General features: G+C 37.3%; 1 long non-coding RNA gene across 1 annotated transcript; it reads right to left on the bottom strand.

The window, feature by feature from the left end:
• Positions 1-4,764: 4,764 nt before the first annotated feature.
• On the bottom strand, positions 4,765-17,967 carry LOC145985779 (uncharacterized). The gene is made up of 4 exons (XR_014441448.1): positions 17,913-17,967; positions 12,828-12,967; positions 6,549-6,878; positions 4,765-4,889 (listed from the first exon to the last, which is right to left on the bottom strand). It is a non-coding gene; the product is annotated as an uncharacterized LOC145985779 (long non-coding RNA).
• Positions 17,968-20,924: the final 2,957 nt, after the last annotated feature.

Genomic DNA, 20,924 nt, shown 5'->3' with positions numbered 1-20,924 from the left:
TCTGCCACTTTTGGCTACTCTCGAAGATGAAGATGATGGGACAGTCACCAAGAACACCCATTCCCAGGCCAGCATTCAAACCAGGGACCCTTATTAATGCTATATATTTTCAAAGGTGCTTGTCTGTAAATTAGATAAACCCTGTGGCCAACAGGTCTTAGAGTGCCAAAGTCTGCCAACCAGATTTCAGTTAGATGGCACCTTGTGAATTCATATAGTCCCATCACCGCTGCTGTATAGATTAGGTTGCAGAATGAATGCTATTTATTCTCCTTACCTCCTATTTTATCTACTAGTTATATCCTGCGTTATATTTTCCTGAAGTAACTTGGATTCTTGCTGTAACACGATTATGCCTTGTTTCCATATTAAAGACACTATAGTTACTGACCAAGGCAGTACTTTTTTTTTCCCCATTAAATGCACTTTATTATGTTTCCACCCTATATCTCATGGATTCTTGTTATACAGATGGCAAGAAAAACTGTAGTATCTCTCCCGATAAGGTTTTTCCCTACTGTTTGGTAGGAGACGTTGTGGAAGTTCCACCTAGGACAATGGGCCTGTCTCTGCATTGGTGGCCCTATACTATGTGTGATAGTATATGAGGTTTTCCAAGCTAGTAAGAGTTTGTCTACTCTGGAATATTGCTAGGTCGGGAAGGTCTTACGTTTGCTCAGCATCCACTGTTGTTATGCTGGGGTGAACTAGGCCAGCTTGCCACAGTAAAATTACAGTAATCCCAGAGATTATTCCATGTCACTTCAGGCAAATGTAGGTGTGTAATGAAGTAAGTCTTGATAGCCAGTGTGTATGTAGGTATGCAGATAGTGGGTATATAATGTAAGACCACTAACGCTTCTTCCTTTTGTGTCTGCGAAGTAATTCCTTAAGCATGAAGGTTAGGTTGAGTGATAGGTATTTCAAGTGCTTTATGCAATTTTTATTACCTTAGATTTATGTATGTCAGTATTTGCAGACTCGAAAGGAAGAATGGTGTATTAGAATAGATCGTTGTGTACATGAAAGCGAGATCTTGTTATACACAAATGCAATCAACATTTATATCAAGTGTATTTGCAAGCGATATATCAAGTCAATTGCAGTTGGTTCAAAATGAAGTGTCAATATCGGATTTTGTCTCAGCCTACGTGTCAAATATCAACAACAATAAATTTTATTGGACTTACATCTTACATGTGGTTGTTTACGCCCAGCTACACGTCAAATATTTGCAAATCTCGTTGCAAGGTTGATATCTACAGGTTTGTGTCCAGATGCCTTGTGGTACTTTTGTACTGATAACGGAAGAATCCGAGGTTCACGTTGTTACATTACGGCTGCTAAACACGTACAACCACATTAACAATGTAATGATGAATCAGTAGCAAATATACTGCCTTGTTCGCAGTTGTAAACTATTACATGTGTATCTGGTGCATAGATAAACACTGTCGTCGGGAAGCTTGTATTACTACTACAGGGGGTGAACAAAAATATGGAAACACCTCGTGAAATGCACATCTGAATTCACATGTTCATTATTTCAACGTTTGTAGGTAGCACTGCCGTATATGCCCAATACCACTACCTGTCCAACGTTCGCACTACGTTGCAAGCTTCATTTGTTGTGAAGACAGTGTTCTGCGCAGTTGGCAGATGTTGATCATGTCAGAGCTAACAGAATTCGAATGTGGACAAATTGTTGGAACCCATATGGTGGGTGCTTCCATAACCAAGGTAGCAGAAGTGTTTGGTGTTTCGCGAGGCATGGTATCTAAGATTATGGCTGCATACAAAACGACTGTAAAAACTGCATCCGATAAACATCAGCGTGGACGGAAATGTGTGTTGAGTGATAGACACGCCAGAACATTGCGTAGGATTGTGACGAAAAATAACAAGACTACAGGTGCAAAAGTGACTGCTCAACTGAATGTCATGCTCACAAACCCTGTCAGCATCAAAACAGTATGAAGGGAGCTCCACAAGCAGGGTATTTCTGGACGAGCTGCAATTCCTAAGCCACTCATCAGTGATCCAAATGCCATTAAGAGGAGACAGTGGTGCCAAAGTCATAAAACCTGGACTATGGGGCAGTGGAAGAATGTAATTTGGTCAGATGAGTCCTGCTTCACACTCTTTCCGACTTGTGGCCGAGATTATGTCTGGAGAATGCCGGCCCAAGCTTACGATTCAGATTGTTTGCTGCCAAGAGTGAAACATAGCAGGGTTCGATCATGGTATGGGCAGTCATATCGTGGTATTCTGTGGGGTCCACCACTACCCTGCAAGGTAACGTCACTGCCAAGGACTATGTGACCATTTTGAGCAACCAGGTCTATCCCATGGTGCAAACTTTGTTTCCCAATGGTGATGCCATTTACCAAGCCAACAAAGCTCCTGTTCACCCAGTTCACATCGTCCAGGACTGGTTTTCTGAGCATGACGATGAAGTGTCACATCTACCATGGCCACCACAATCACCAGATCTCAATATTATTGAGTCTTTGTAGTCTGTGTTGGAGAGAAATCTGTGTGCACGAGGTATCCACCTCCATCATCGTTAACGGAACTTGCCAATGTTTTGCAGGAAGAATGGTACAACATTCCCTTGAAAACCATACAGGATCTCTATTTGTTTATTCCGAGAAGACTGCAGGCAGTTCTGCATGCCAAAGGTTATCCTAAACCATATTAGTCACGGGAATGTGTTTTTTGTTGAGTGTTTCTAAATTTTTGTCCACCCCCTGTACTTATATCCCTGTATTTTCAACCATTTTTGCTATTTGCCTCATAATGCCCTGAATATACATTATATTATGTCTGGTTTACCTTTGGAATTTTTAGTTCTTTCATATCTATTTTGTCATCTGTTCAGTGTGTCACAGACAACTAGTATCAGAAGAATGAAGTGGATTGACTAAATTGTAGATGCCAACTTAGTAACTAGATTTGCAAATATTTGACATGTAAGCTGAGACAAAGTTCGATATGACCACTTCCACCTGAATTCTATTTTTTTTCTTTCTACCATTTTTAGTATCGTTTGTTTACTTCCTGTTAGTTTACAGAACGTGTTTTCTCGTTTTGTTTTAAAGTACATAATGTGGCTGATTGTCGCTATGTCATTTTTCACAGAATGTGTGTGTTCTTGGCAACCCTGGAATGCATCCCTCCATGACGGGATATGACGTCACAAATGCAGTCAAATGTTGTGTGTGGTTGCCAGCATTCTGGCAGCAAAACGGGCTTCTTTGAACGACTGTAGCGCTGAAATTATGCACTAACGAGAAAAATGTTACTGAGAAAAGGTGTTTGTTTTGATGTCCTCTATACACTTCTGTGGTCCGTGGGTGCAATAAAAATGACACCCTGTATATTTAAAATATTTAATTTAAGGTGCTGAGTTTACATTTGCCATTTCATACTGGGATTCGAAATAAATCAACGAACACAAGTCACAAATGTTAAGGGATATATTAATGTACGAAAAATTGTTACTTTTATAAGATTGATTGATTGATTTATTTCGTGTTTTAAGTCCACTTTATGCACAGTAAGGCTAATCGGGACTGGACCTACAGTTTCAAGTGGTATCCGAACCACTATGTGCCTCCCCCAGGACCCCTTCATTACAAGGTGACGATGTTACCACTGGGGCATCAGGGAGGCCCTTTACTTCTATATGAATTTCAAACTCAAATTTACCTAATCAGATTCAAGATTTCTTATCCTGCAATAATCTTCAGTCTGTCAGATAGATTATTTTGTAAAGGACACTAACAAAGTAAACAAATTGAGAGAATTCTGCTTTATATTCCAAGCAGCTTTTTTTTTCTTCCTCGAGAAAAAACTAAACTGTGAAAAACTTGTCTCAGAGCATTATTAAGAATGTATAAATTCAATGGGATCTGGATTAATCAAAGTTGCAATTTTTCACGTCTATGGAGAAAAATTCACGTAATATTCCTGGAGAAAATAATTCACGTATAATGCTGAATGCTAATAAAAATGCTAATAAATACCCAAAGATAAAACTCAAGAGAAAAAATTTAGAAGAGTAAAGGAAGCTAAATATCTAGGTGTGAAATTATGAGAAATGCAACAATGACATGGAGTTTGAGTTGGTGTTTTAAGTCCACTTTATGCACAGTAAGGCTAATCGGGACTGGACCTACAGTTTAAAGTGGGATCCGAACCACTTGTGCCTCCACCGGGTATCGAACCCGGGACACCTTGATTACAAGGCAATGACGCTACCACTGTGCCATGGGGGAGGCCCAACAATGACATGGATTACGTAACTTCAAAAGCTGAGTCTGTAATAAAGAAATTGGTAGCAATAGGTTTGAACACATTCAGATTTGCTATGTAGCTTATAAACCCATGCATATTCATAATCTACAATGTGATAGTTTCTTTCGACGGACCAAACTGAGAAGACTATCTCAAATATACAACATATGTATAAAAATAACATCACAAATGAAGACCAAATAATCAAACACAGAACCACCATATACTGGTGCAAGGAAGGCCAATGGAGATAATTCACAAAGTAATTGGCAGATATGCATTGCAGAACCAACTCCAAGATCATCCAGGAGTGGAAGAATGTACTAACAGCCTCCACGGCAGGAGACTGTACCACGTCTTCCCATGTATAAGAGAGAGGCTGATAACGACAGATTGCTGTCGTTGACATCTCCAATGACAAACAAAAACTTCACTTACGGTAAACGGTCAACCGGATTCACAGTTTCCAAATTCCTCAGCACACAAAATAACTTTATGTTTAAGTGCTGTATCATATGAGTGATGCTTCTGTCTCTCCATTTTTAATGTCTGTTTGATGTGCACTTTGCAAAAGCTGGCTCACTGACCACCTATTTACAAGAACACCAGCATAAGAACAAATCACAGAGCTCACTACTAAAAATAAACTGACTCTTTGTTGTGAAATATTGATTGTTCTAACACAACAAATTTAAAGTAAACAAAATTTCGTTAAGGGTGATTGTTTTCACCAATACTTGTACTTTGGTAAAACATCGAGGAGAAAACTTGATTACTGAAATTTGCAAATACTTCATTCTATATTACACTAATACCATTGTACAGAGTGTCCGAAAAGTCACACAACCCAGTGTTTACGACCGTATAATGGAATAGCGAAACGGAATGAGAAGAAACGCTTTCTGCCAAGAGAATGCCCTGTATATTGGGAAAATGTAGAGAGACAAACATATGTAAGAACATGCATGTTTTAATAACATATAAGCAAAGTGTTGCCAAAAGCCAGAATTTTTTTTTTGCAAATCGTGTATGCTAATGCACAGAACTCACTGAGATAAATTATTGCAACATTTCACAATACCAACGAACAATTTGGATGGCCATCTATTGAATTTGACAGAAAAAGAACTTTGACAAAGTTTCAAAAACATTGCACAAGGGAATAAATGGGCTGTTCCAAAAATAGATGTTTTCACAATATTACGAAGGACACTGGCAACACTGTTGCTGTCACGTGTCACTAACAGACGTGTTTCCTCAGGCTATCACACTAAGGCACTTTTAACGACAAAGGAGAAAGTTGGTTATGCACATAGCATTGTCCAAACAAGATAAACGTTGTCTATTTTATTAGCAATTAAACATTTTATCTGAAATATGTCTACATCTATCTCTTATATAGTGTGTTTCAAAAGTTTCACAGCCCAAACTTTGTAAATTTTTATCATGAAGACTGTAAGAGATATTTATTTCTACATTGTAAAGCCTCGTCCATTGAGATATTTTTCCATGCTTAACATTATCACTTTACTCCCTACAAAAAATTGAATAAATTAATAAATGGCGGAAGGCAGCATCAACATTTTACCAGACTGCCACTTTTCGGTGAGAAAAATATATAAGAAATTACTGAAGGGTCATAATTAGACTTCTGATGACTGATGCTATGCCAATCTGTCATTTGCAACCAATATTGGTCATATGCAGCATTTGTGGAGTTATGACTGGCGATTACTGCACTGAAATTGTACTTTTAAGTGTAAAATGCTGTCGTTGCATGGCAGCTGTGGAAAACTGCCATTTGAATAGCTCTTTACTTCACATAGTTCTCTTCGGCATGTTTCCGTATAACCTTGTTTCAACTTGACATATTCTTTAGTGATGTTTGGGGCTTTCTTGGGTGTTATGTTGAGTTGAAATCTGATGAGTGTGTCTACAGTGGTTAAGTGAAGAAGTGCCATTTTAGGGACATATCACCTTAGCAGGCAAAGCTAGTTGGACAAAATTTTGTCAGCAGACGCAAGCAACATGTGGGAAGTATATTAGCTGTACATTTACATGAAAAATCATAAATCATGATTTAGCACTGAAATTGTACTTTTAAGTGTAAAATGCTGTCGTTGAATGGCAGCTGTCAAACATCATTCGAAACTGTTTTTGCATTACACTGCATTCCTGCACAAAAAAGCTGTGGTTAGTTAGCACTTGAGTAAGTTCAATTATTAAATTTTTTTTGTTTACATACCTACCTCTAAGATGTCTGCCTGTTTTGGAAATACACCGCATGTTCCTACAGTTGCTTCTGAAGATTGCTGGACTGAATGGAAACATGCTGCTTTCAGATGATGATCCAGCACCTTATCAGGGATCACAAGTTTCATTTAGACTCCGACTGGTTCTTGTGTCGAGTGAAAAACTGCCATTTCAATAGCTCTTTACTTCACATAGTTCTGTTCGATATGTTTCCGTATAACCTTGTTTCAACTTGACATATTCTTTAGTGATGTTTGGGGCTTTCTTGGGTGTTACGTTGAGTTGAAATCTGATGAGTGTGTCTACAGTGATCTCTACCGAGAGTTCTAAAAGCAAGAAAAATAAATATACATATTTAATTACTTGACTAAGTAATGACCTAAAGAAATTAAGCTTATTTTGTAGTTGAATAAATAAGGATAACTTAAGTACGATGGTGCATTTCCTTACTTGTATAAAACCAAGTCTTTAACAACAAACACAGCAAACATATAGTTAACCCATGATTACTCACGCTGTTAGATAATAATCTAAGAATCTTGAATTTACGGATACATCTTGATTGTCAGTTAGCATATAGAGATTATGTGTTAACAATACCTCCAACCATGCTCTAGTTGTCATATCTAAATCAAAACAAGCTAGTTAGTAGTGGTATTATTTGAAGTGATGTTCATTGTTAAATGTTTCCTAACAGTGCGAGTGAGCCACGGTAGCTCAGTCTTTAGGGATTCTGACTATCATGCAAAAGACCCAGGTTCGATCCCCGACGGGGGAGAACCGGGACTTTTTCAACCTGTTCAAGCAGCTCCGGCACCCTTCCCAGCATTGTATAAAGAGGATACCTGGAGGAAACACGGAGGGTAAAGACAGCCTGGGGCGTGGTGCTGATCACACCACCCCCACCTTGACTGAGATCAAGAAAGTGTGGGGCCCTAACCCCACACCTCCTATACGTCTTCATGGCACAGGGGAGCACTTTTTTACAGTGCGAGTTCTTGTGATACACATCCTACTCTGGTGGCCTTAGGTTTTGGGCTACCATATACAGGTGTTGTGGTCACTCCTTGAGCTGAAATAAGGGGGAAGGGAGATAAGAGATGGGTGGTGAATAAATGCTCATTATGTCAACAATTCTATGTTTTCAAAAAAGATTTTTTGAAGACTGTATTTTTTGTATATTTGGTTTGATTCATCATATTGTTTTAGAAAAAATTGGGAACCATTTTACTTTATGTTCGCACATCTTTACAAACATAACTTTTGTAATTCAGAACTTATTTGTATGTTAAATCTAGCAATCCATGCAAATATAAACTAATAAACACAAGAATACAGTGTGTTGGAAAAATATCTAGCAGCATGTGAGTCACGTAGTATGACAACTAGTGGCGTGCCCAGGATTTTCAAAAGGGAGGGGTTATGCATTCTTTTTCTTGGTACTCAGTCCTCATTTTGTCATATTTGCCTACCTTTGACATTCTTTTTTCAGGAATACTGGGCCAAAGGGGGGCATTGTAACCCCCATCAACCCCCCCCCCTTTGGGCACACCACTGACGACAACTATAAAAATGAACTGGCATTATCAAAAAACAGTTAAGATGGGTTGAGGAAGAAGATGTACTGTTCAGTACATGGCATGAAAAGTTATTTATGTGAATACTATAATGTTCTTGTCATAAACAGTATACACCACATGAAAATACATATGACCATAATGGATGGAGCGTTGATAAACATACCATTTTTACAACAGTGCACTTCATCTATTATTACCTGGATAATGCTCACCAAAAGCTGGCAAAACATTGTTTCTTTTTTTTTTTTTTAAAACTATATGTGTGCTCATTTGTCACTACAGATTTGCTTTTTTTTATTACCAAGGAAAATACATTCTGTTCAGCAAGTTGTGCAAGGAGTTATTTACATGAGTATGACAACATTCTGCACAGCAATGTTCTCTCTCCTGGAACATTTTTATGCCATACACAGATATCAATTTAAAACCCTAAACTGATTGAAGATCTGCACATCATGTCTAAATATCACAGGTCAACGAGAGGTCATTACAGTACATCATCATGGTTAAATTACAATGTATATGAAGAATAGATATAAATGATATAGATACTGTCATAATGGCACTATATAGAAAATACAAACATTATTGTTTTAATCATAACGTGAAATTAATAAACTTACATTTGAATCACTTTATTGCACATGCCAACACACAAGCTTGTATACAATGCAGTGTACAATTAGCAGCAAAGATAATGGATAATGGTAAGCTGCATGAGAAAATCTCAACAATGTTCTCTCTTCTTCTTCCCGCAACAATTTGCTGTGAATTATAAAGGGTCCTATCGCAATTGAGGTCTGTTGTATTTCAGTTATAAACAAGGTCAGAACGAGAAAAAGATAATTGTTGCTTATTCTTTTCATTTTTTCACTTTTTAAAGTAAGTATATCCTCAGGTTTTTCATTTTTATTGAAATTAGAAGTATTATTAAAGTTATTTACAGTATACAGTATATATTTCATAAAAATATCAACAAGAAAATAAGGTATAATAACATGAGTACTGTAGCCTTTATATTTAAATGAAATCATTAAAATATGCATTTTATATTTTTGTTATAATAAAGCCAATTACTGCAAAATGCCCATTATGCCAATTACAGGTATATCATAATCAACATCATCAATATTCTACTATGAATAACATTTTTCTTAGGAGCTAATTGATTTCATCCATATATTTAATGGAAACGCAATGCAAAGTTAATGGAAACATGACTTCCACTTAACGTAACACAAAACTTAGCATATAGGGTCTGAAAATTTTGGTACTAGAGCACTGGGAGTGACTGAACATAATGATGGACATTTGGCCTGCTATTATCTTTGATGTCGGCTACATTACATTCTTGTGCACTCTATTATTTTCCAATCAGTGTCAAAGTTAGAAGACAGGCTTGAGCAACTCACATCAGGGTGGCCATAGGACCATGATAAAATTCAAGTATAATTCCCGGTTTTCAAGGCAAACTTGCCAAAAATTCAAGTGAACAAGCAGATGTTCTCTCAATTTCCACCTTACGTGTTACCGCACCTTATCACCTACATACACACAAATAGTATATTAAGAATGCAAAGGTTTGTGCGATTCCAATGTATCCAAAAATTCTAATTAAATTCAATTGAACGGTATACATATTTAATTTAAGGTGTGAAGTTTACATTTGCCATTATGTGTACTCAGAGACTAGAAATGCATCTACAAACACAAGTCACAAATGTTACGGGACGTACTAATCTACGAAAAATTATTAATTGTACAGGGTAAGTCAAAATGATGGACCCGATTACAGAAATTTATTCTGTGAAATCTAATAAACATATGTTATTGTGAGACATGCCCTTTGAAAGGTTAACTTTCAAAGTTTAGTTTCCATGCAGTGTTTCCACTTTCTACCGCTAGGAGTCAGCAGCGAGCAGGAAAATGGCGTTCACTGGAGAACAGAGATCTTTCTGTGTGCTTGATTATCATGTGAACAAGTCTGTGATTAGTGTGCAACGGCATTTCCGTACCAAATATCGGAGAGAACCACCTACGGGGAAGGCCATTCGTAAGTGGTATGAACATTTCAGAGATTCGGGCTGCATCTGTAAACGAAAATCGACTGGCCGTCCATCGAATGGGGAAGAGACAGTGGAACGAGTGCGCACATGTTTTGTGCGGAGTCCACAGAAGTCCACCTACCGGGCAGCGAGAGAACTTCCACAGAAAACTGTCTGGTGGGTTCTGCGGAAACGTTTACAAATAAAACCCCACCGCTTGCAACTAGTTCAAGCCTTAAAACACACTGATTATGCTTTGCGCGCATCCTTCTGTGCTGATTTCCTCGCATTAATGGAAACGGATGGGTTCTCTGAGAGCTTAATTTACAGTGATGAAGCAACTTTTCACCTTTCAGGGAAAATGAATAGACACAACGTAAGGATTTGGGGAACTGCTAACCCCCATGAATTTGTGGAACACGAACGCGATTCTCCCAAAGCGAATGCCTTTTGTGTCATTTCCCATGAAAAGATTTATGGGCACTTTTTCTTCCATGAACGTACTGTGACAGGACTTGTTTTCCTTGATATACTGCAACTATGTCTCCTTCCACAGCTTGCAGAGGATAGCGCAGATTTAATTCTCCAATTGGATGGTTCCACTGCGCATTACCATGGCAGCATTTGGGACATCTCAATGGGGCATTGGAACAACGTTGGATAGGCCGTGCAACTCCGGAGGATCGACCTCTCCTTCATTGGCCACCTCGTTCCCCCGACTTGTTCCCCATGTGAGGGAAGTCATCCTCCTTTTCACGGAACCATGTCTTGTTTATTCTGCCATAATTACAATGTCACACTGCACTGTTACTCACGAATCTTCCTCATTCATTCCCTCCCTTCCACCATAGCATAGCTGCTCGCTACAGCGACATGCACATGAAAGCATTCTTTTGCAAATACGATTAGATGACCAAGCCTGATGTAAAATGGGAATATCTTTTTTGAGCATTCAGCAAGTCAAGCTTAGTCTAGCTATTTAATTCTTTGCAATTGTTCATATTAGTTCCACACTATGGCCATGAAGTCTAAGGCAGTGTTTTTCAACTGCTGGGCCACCATCCGGTGCCGGGCCCTGGCATCAATTATACTGGGCTGCAAGAGGTTCTTTTGGCACACCTGAAAATATGAAATTTCATTTGGAGTTCACTAGTGATAAGAGGAAATCCTTTCTTGCTAGTGGTGGTGAGAAAGCAAAGCTGTAACAGAGAACCATCACCCGTGCAGCCTTCAAATTTGAATCTTAACATTTAGGTCTTTCTCAAGTTACAGCAGGAAGAGTGAAGTGATTTGCAGCCCAAGCTGGCAACCACCTGGAAAGATAACCTTTTGTTCAGATTTGCTTGACTGTGATAACAGAAAATGCTTTTGTGACAGTGGTGGTGAGCAATCACACCATCTAACCAGGGGGCACCTTGGATCCCATCTCCAAATTTGGAGGTGCACCATGGTCAATTTTGTTTGCGCAACAATTTTGATTAACAAATATGTAAATAGAATTGGAAATATTCTAATGAAGATGCCAGAAAAGGAACATGCCAATAAAAATCAACACTTACCAAATTAATTTAATGACATTAACCAGAGTAAATTAAAAGATTTCTTTAGATCTAGTCATTGTTAACTAATACATAGAAACAAAATTTTATATTTGTCAACAAGCCTAGACATAATCGAACTAATACTCTCTATGAATATGCCACAATTTATTTATTAATTAATATGCACTATTGAAATTTAATATTAACGTATAAAGTTAAAAAAAAATAGGAAGCTATTTATGAGTAATAGCAAAGTTGTTGGCATCAGGGCATCGACTTTTCAAAAACTAATTTACTGGGTTGCAGGCTCACAAAGGTTGAGAACCACTGGTCTAAAGCATCAGGCTTTGGACTCGGGCTGTAGGACACATACCGCTTCGAGTCTACTTGGGGAGAGGCATAACTTTTCTCATGAAGTTTGGGCCAACATATGGGACCTACAAATGAGTAGCGTAATCTGGTCATGGAAACCTTGTGGTATTGAAACACATGTACATGGTCATACCACAGCAGGAATAATAATTGATTGCTCACATTACTTAGTTCTTAAGATTTAAGTAAAATTATGTATATTTGTTGATTAGAGTGCTTATATATGTTTCCATTTTGGTTCTTTTATGTTGTTTGAATACCTGTTAGGTTAATTAAAGCATAAAATTGAGAATTGTAGAGATATAAATACCCAGTAAAGAACAAAAATATAAACAGTTAACCTCAACACCTGAATGATTCCAACAGAAAGCAAACAAGCACGGAAATGAATGTTTCATGAGTGACTTTTCTCGCTGCCATGGTACGATCACCCACCCTACATCAAACCACTGGCTCAATCCATAAGAAGTGGTCCAATTTTGAATTAAATGGTCGCTTAACCTGTTCAAAAAAGTTTTTGTATGGTTTTGCCTATGTATCTACAGTTCAAACTGACATTTTATTACTAACACATGTGGTTTAGAAATGGTGGCCATGTTTAATTCATTCCAGCTCCTCTCTTTTATAAGACAATTTGTGTTACAATTTAAACACTCAACACAAGAACCATTGATCATTGTAGAGCTACCAAAATGTAGACGATTATGTTACTGTGTAGAATATTAAAAAATCGTTACCATCAAGACACATTTCCTAACTCCTTCACCCACTCATCCAAATATGCTGATTCACAAAGGTACTGGATTCACTGCTACGAGAATGATATTTACTTTGGTAGCAGAAGGTGCAGCTGAAGAGGAATCACCTTCCACATTTTCTATTTTGATGAAATAATACAGAAATAAATATAAATACACAGAAGACAAAATTGTATACACAGTCACATTAGCTATACTATGCATATAGAGCAATACTAATAAGTAGGGAGGATACTGGCTAATTGGATCTAGGTAATTATATCCAAACAAAATAGATCAGTTGTTGGTAACTCTTTTAAATCTGCAATTTCTATAAATAGCTCCTGACTTCATTTCATTGAAATAGGTTCACCTGAAATTTTGTGCATACCTGTACTTTAATTTTCATTAGTTCTCCTTTATGCTTATCCTTATGTATGCTCTTATGCATGGAGCTAATGACAAGAGGTATGTGGTAGAAAAGCCCAAGGATGAACCTCGGATGATAACTGAAGGGATTATTGTTATTATTACAAATATGTACACTGATTAGTTTCATCATACTTTATTTTATATTTTCATTTCTAATGGTGATTTTTATTAATTTTAATTATTTCTCTTGTTTTTTGTTGTAACAACTGTAGTCTACAAGAGAAATAATTCTACAATGCAAGCAATGCGTACATACAAGAAAAAATAGACAAAATGTTTAGATTTTATATAACAGTTCACTATCAACCATCGGTACCAGATAAGTTTATATCAAAACTATACCAGTATCAGTAAAATTTACATATTGGTGACCTGTTTCCAGATCATTATAAATAAGTAGTATGCTGCACTGTGTGTACTCCTGTATTATGATTCTTTGTTTACGAGCAGCCATTTGTTTACTGTTGTCTTGGATATGGGCTACTGGTGCCATCTACTTCACGTATGTAAGGTGTGAACGGGTATTATGTCGCTAATAATATTTTGAATAGCAAAACATCATGCCCTATTATCCTTATAAAATTAGGTCTACAAACCCCAGCATATGGTGTTCCAACTACAAATCTTAAAATACAACCTGTATTATTTTAAATGAGTTTTTCTTTGTTACCTCATTTCAAAATTTGTAGGAAGTAAATATCATAAACCACGGCATAAAAAGAAAATATCGAACGGTTACATATAAAATGTTGGTACTTGGTAGTGTGTGTGTGTGTGTGGGGAGGTCTAAAACCACAAATCTGGCTGAGGCTGCAAAATATCTACTTACAGGGCTGAACATCTGATCTCAAGCACACAACCGTTTTCGTGCTTCGAATGAAAAATCTACCAGAACTCTGTAAACCAAAAGCAACTGCTCGATGCAAATCAAGGATGCTCAGGTGTATCGCTGCAGTTATGTGGAAGTATAAAAAGCGAATCATGTGATGACTTTTGTCGCTCCTTGCATCGGCAAGAAGGGATGGTCTTTCAGTACAAACTTTGAAAGCTAAGTTCATCAATAAGGTGAACTTTAATCACATGTGGGTAAACTTTTACAAAATGTTATTTGAAAAGAAGGATATGTACTGAAGATGATCCATTCATCGACAAAATATTAATGAATGACTTCTAATTCTAAAGGACTGTTTTGTTGGAGTGCAGTGCATATCACCATATTATGTAAGTTATTTACACAGTAGGCTACTTATTTATTTATTAATATTTTTCAAATTTTTTTTAGCCCAAGTTCCTTTTGTTTTATTGCGATTTCATTACTACTTCGGTATGGTCCAAACACCTCTCACTCGTTTCTTTCGTGATTTTTAACATTCGTACTCACCTATTCTGCATTGCAAAAGATTCTTTAAGGTGGTATTTTGCTTTTTTAATGAAAATAATTTGAATGTTTGACATGAGGGGTAATTATTGTTCTTCCTTTTTTCGCTTGCAAAACACACAATATGGCGAGACAGCTTGACTAGTGTGGTAGATCATCAGTGGGTATGCAGTATTTCCAACCTTCTCAACCAAAAAATCCCCATGAACCATGCACACGTAGCCCCACAAACCATTCACGGATAGCCTCACGAACCATGCACGGATAGCCCCACAAACCATGCACGGCAAGGTTAGGTTAGGCAAACATAGTTAAAATTGTCTTCTTGCAAAACAACAGCATGATTGGAAACACTGACAAGGGGTTACGTCATCAAATGTACGCAACATCTGGTTCACGTAGTGAAAGGACATTAAAACAATGGCAATTGTGCGTTGGAAAGATACTTCTGTTTAAAAATGCATGAATTCCTGGTGAAATACATTCCACGATGAAAGAAAATACCTCCACGAACTTCTAAAGAAACTACTTACGGAAATGAGTTTCCATAAGTCGTTTCTTTTGCAAAAATGAAGAAATCCGTTGGGATCATATCGAAGTGTTACCGCAATTACATCATGCTATGAATGCAATTTTAACAAGGTTCGACTCTGATTTATTTCTGTTAACACATATTGCGGAGTATAGCGATTACTTAAGATTTTGTTCAATATAGGCCTATGCTTTCGCAGTTAGGTTAGGCTGGCCAAGTTTGGTTCTCTTAGCATTAAAATAAAGTCCCTAAATACATTCTACTAAGGTTCCGATTTACTTATACATTAATTCCCACTAGTCTACGATATTTAAAGTTGCTTGTCAATGGAAAATACATTGTCCGTGGGAAGCGCACATGCTTTGCGTAAGGTAATTTTTAAGTTGTTTTGGTACTAATTTACTAAGCTTCGGACAAATTTCTTCATTTTTACAGAAGAAACTACTTACCGTAATAAGTTCCTGTAGCATTGTCTAACATCGGGAAGGTGTTTTGTGTGATGTGGGAATGTTTCATAGCGGAAATTCATGTTCTTTTTTGTAAATTAATTCTCTGACGGACAATAGCCTTTGGTGCGTACACCTTCGTATGTCATCATGTTCATTGGGTATCCAGTGTTTCGAACTGTCTGTGTTTGCCACGAAAGTTAGAAACATGACGTGTCGTGGATGCATGGTGAAATTCGTACCAGGTGTGGAAGATCCAGTGGATTTTTTAATTTAATTGAACACGGGATCGTGAAGAAAGGAAAGGAATGTCGAAAATGTGGCAGTGAATGTAAGCTACTCGTTAACAGGAATGGGCTGTGGGGATATGTCTAATATGATGTGTCGTGGATGCGTGGTGAAATTCAGGTAAGTTTTCCGTATCCTGAAAATGGATTTCTTCAAATTTAAAAGTTGAGGCTCATTTGGGGGCAGGTGACTCCAATTTCTAACATGCCTTTAACAGGGACTCTATAGGGAAAGCCGGGTAGCCGGAGCGGAGGCGGGGCCGCGTTAGTGGTAGGTCAATTACCCCAGGGGCGGAGCCTGGAATCGGTGGGAAATTTGGTCTCAAAAATTTCAAATGAAAATATTTTTTTTGTTTAAATTTCCCACCGATTCCGGGACGGATAACCCCAAAAACCATTCATGGATAGCGCCACGAAACATTACAATTTTCTTTGTAAAACAATGCAAGTTAAGTTATAGGTGTACGAAGGATAGTAAAATTTTACCAAAACTACTTACGGAAATGAGTTTCTAACATCCGTCAAGGTATTTTCTTTCATCGTGGAATCTATTTGACCGGGAAATCATGTATTTTTCAAGAGAAATAACTCACCGACGCACAATTACCATTGCTTTTGCTACGTGAACTGCATGCTCTGCACGTTGGATGACGTAACCCATGGCCCAAGTTCCTTTTGTTTTATTGCAATTTCATCATGCTACGAATGCAATTTTTACATAGTTCGATTTCGATGTATGTCTGTTAACACATACTGCGGAGTCTTAGCAATTACTGAAGGTTTTGTTCAATGTATGCTTTCGTGGTTAGGTTAGGCAGGTTAGGTTTGGTTCCCTTAGCATTAAAATAAAGTCCGTAAATGCATTCTACTAAGGTTCTGATTTACTTCTACGATATTTACTGTCGCTTGTCGACGGAGAATATCTTGTCCATGAGAAATGCGTAAGGTAATTTTCAAATTGTTCTTTTTCAACATAAATAACTTTTTTCGAGTCCAAACAGTGCTCATTACTTTAAGGAAGGTTCAAATTTCATGGAACAATGATTTCCAAAATTCTACGATAATTAGTCTTTGTGCTAGGAGAAATCATAAAACAATCGGAACCGTTACCTAACCCACTGTCAGTATTTCAAACTCCTTTTTTTTTTTTACTATGCTTCCCTAACCCAACCAAACCTAACCTAACCTAACCTAACCTTATGGAAATGGTTCATGGGGCTATCACTCTGCTACCATGCATAATGGTTCGTGGAGATATCCGTGAATAATTTGTGGAGCTATCCGTGAATGGTTCGTGGGGCTATCCGTCAATGGTTCATGGACCATTCAATTCGTCAGCTACCCATGCATAGTGTATAATTTCCACCGGTGACAAACACGATAGTAGGTATTTTTCGGTGAAGAAGGCTGAAAAACTGCATACCCACAACGTGAGTCAAGATGTGCCCGCCATATTGTGCGTTCCGGAAGCGAAGAAAGGAACAAAAAAAACACTCAGAATGTGAAAAATTGCGTGTTTTCGTGTAAAAAGCATAATGGCACCTTGAACTATGTTCCGCAAGACACAATTCATAAGTACGAACCATGAGAAACACAAAATATCTGATTTTAATGTGTCTCCGATATAACGAACTGTTACCATAACTTTTTCGAAATCGAAACAGTGCTCATTACTTTAAGGAAGGTTCAAATTTCGTGTGACATTGATTACCAAAATTGTACGATAATTAGTCTTCCTGCTAGGAGTATTTGAAAAAAAATCGGAACCGTTACCCACTTTTCTTTCAAAAAAACCTGAAAAATGCCCCGTTTAAAATCTGTAATCTGTTCACCTTACGGTACTACCAAGAACCTTAATTCACGGTTCTTTGGAGTATATCAGTACCGTAATATTTCTTGCTCATAAGAACAAGTAATCATAAAAGTACGTTTCTCTCCATAACTTCAGTTTGTCTAATACAAATTTTATAAATTATACATATTTCAAATTATAGGCAAACTATACAAAACCATAAACAAACAACCAAAACACGATTGAAATTTAACCGCTAGAACGTGCTTCAACTTTTATCAATTTCTTTTCTGTTGCCAGGTCATAGGAATGATACGATCGCTATACTGATGGGATTTTGAGAGAAATTTCCTTCACGGCAGGGAAACGTTGGCGCTGGCGGGGACTGCACTTCTGGTTTTGAAAAGAATAACATTGAATTCAATTGTGTAAAGGCAGTGTCTTCGGAAAAGGCGACAATATTTGTGTGGCATTTGGTTTCAACATGAGATAGGGAATAAATGCATGGTATCTATGCATGGTTTTCTTTCAGACAGAACCGATACTGAAAGATGAGTGGATTTAGGAAGTAAGGCGAAAATATTGGAAACAAACACGTGGGAGTAGGCTCTGCAGTCGGCACTTCATCAAATCAAATGAAAATATTTTACATGTTTCGAAAATTATAATTGTCTAACTCACATGTGTTGATTAAATCATAGAATGATTTCTATTCTATGATTAAATTTAAAGTTTATAATCATATTATAACGCATTTGCCTTTTGGTTGTTGATATGCGCTCTCTCCATGGGCGTCGGTAGGCCAGTCGATCCTCCTCCCCCCTCTGGGAATTGGCATCCGTCATTTCAAGTTGCAAAAAAGCAGGAAGTTTGTTATTTTTATTGTTAATAACAGAAATAAAGTTAACTTAGTTAGTATTCCAACAGAGTAATCAATGTAAAATATGCATGAGATCAAAAAAATGAGTGAAAATACAGGAACCAGTATATTTTTTTCATATTCTACCATTTAATTCAAAGAATAAATGGTTCCACAGTTTTCAGAATTCGAAAAATTATAATTTTAGATGAGGTCACAAAATATATACATTTGTGAGTATTTTTTCTAACTTGTAAAGTCCTTTGTTGAACGACACTTGCAAAAGTTAATAACAAACTACAATATGTGTGTATTTCAGTATAGTAACTATGAAATGTAAAAGTATTAATGGAAAATAGTTGTGCTGGATATTCACTCGGGATCGAATAGCATGATAATAATAAACAAACAACAACAATAATATAATAATTAAATTAGAATAAAATGTATTTAATTAGGTATTAGTGTATTAATTACTATTATTTATTATACTGTTGTGATCGAAGTATTTCAATGTTTATAATTAATGTAAGCTTCATTTCAACCTGGAGCAGTCTTTTCAAAAACGAAACTGATGGTAGATACATAGAATAGAGAAGATTAACATTGCCTTGGAAAATATTAGTATTGTCCCTTTGCATCCAAACTATTGCCAATCTTTTCTAGATACCTTTGTTTCTCTACATCACTGAAAAATTTCAAGTGATCCATTTTGTTTCCGATCTCTTATAAGAAAATAAGCTCGGTGACGATCTGTATTCCACTTGTTTACATTGGAAAATTCGCCAAACCGGAAGTTCTTTCCCCGCCATCAATAATCGAATTGTCTGATCGATCATTTTTTGTTTACTCAGGAATAACCCCCTTACCTGCCTTCAGGGCCGGCGCTAGTCATTTTGCCGCCCTGGGCGGTGACGGCAGATGTCGCTCCCTTTCGAACACCCCCTCCTCCCTCCCCGTCGTTAGGCAGCAACGGGAAATTGAAAATTAATATATTCCTAAGTAAAACATCAAACTATAAAATAAATAATGAGACTTGTTACGCTATTTCAATACTATTAAGCACAAAAGAATATCTCGCGCCGACCACAGTTAAACTTTAAAAAACGCCACACTAATTCTATAAATTATTATATTTTATGAAAACTTTCTCTCTCTCTTAAACGCATCTTAAATGTAACAAGTATTAGGAAAGAAATTAAGGCTTGACTTCATATGTTTACCGTTGTAGGTCTGTGATACACTGCAAAAAAAAAAGGGTGTGTTTGGGGTGAGTTTCGCTCTTTGGAGGCTTCGAAGGTCAGAATACTCGGAATCCTCACCCTTTTGAGTGAGTTTCTCCTCCCTACCCTAGGGTGAGTGCAGATCTGTCGTGAAAACCTTCCCTATACACCTCTTTGGGTGAGTTTCGGCTGCACCGTGATGCCACATGTACAAACTTTCCCACTGAAAATCCACTCACAGGCCTTGTCATAGCGAAAGAATTTTGCCGACATGACAACGTTTGTGGTCCTGGACCCCCTGCCAGGCTCTCCGAGCAATTTGTCTACCTGCTGAACCTTTTTCCCAACAAATTACCACCCTGTAACAGTTCTCTAAATATTCAACAGAGGCGCTGTACTGCAAGTGGCGCTGGTTCGAGTGACCAACTCATGAAATACTTTCAAAATAGGCCGAAAACCCAAGGTCCGTCGACGTTGTTCCTGCGGGAGATACTAGCGGTCGACGGACCTTGGAATAAACCTATCAGTTTTGAGATCCCTGTGATGTTTTTATAATTAGAAAATGAACGAAATAAATACCTGTATGTTACATGTAAATTTCAGGAATAATCTATTTGAATAGTCATTTCATATTTTCAAGTACCATTTCACTGCTTTACGTCTGTAATTAACAAAATTTGAGCCTAAAGAAAAATATGATTTTTCCTCTCACATTTCATATTGAGATTTAGATTTGCTGCTACATTTCTTACTGCACTTAAACAAAGGAAATATATGTTTATATTAATATAATTCTCTGTGCCGAGATGTAAAATGAACTTAATGTTTCAAATGTGACCCCACCACAATTAACAATTTAATATTTCCGAACTCACTGGTATTATCGTAAAGGATTATGACAATAAGAGAAGGGTTATGCCTTCTTGTTATGAGGCACGTAGCCAGGGGGAGGGAGGGCTAAGGAGGCTGAAGCCACCCGAAATCCTACAAATATCTAATTTAAATAGTGCATAGAGGTAATTAATTTTACTTAGCAGGATTAAACATTAGATCGAAAAAAGGTTTAGTGTATAATAGAGGAACCAGTTTATATTTTTATATTCTATCATTTTATCCAAAGAATAAATTGATCCACCAGTTCTCAAAAA

This window comes from Lepisma saccharinum, chromosome 3 (genome assembly GCF_977018435.1).
Source record: "Lepisma saccharinum chromosome 3, izLepSacc3.1, whole genome shotgun sequence".
NCBI lineage: Eukaryota > Metazoa > Arthropoda > Insecta > Zygentoma > Lepismatidae > Lepisma > Lepisma saccharinum.
Note: the sequence above shows the minus strand (reverse complement) of the source record. Positions and strands in the feature narration are given on the sequence as shown.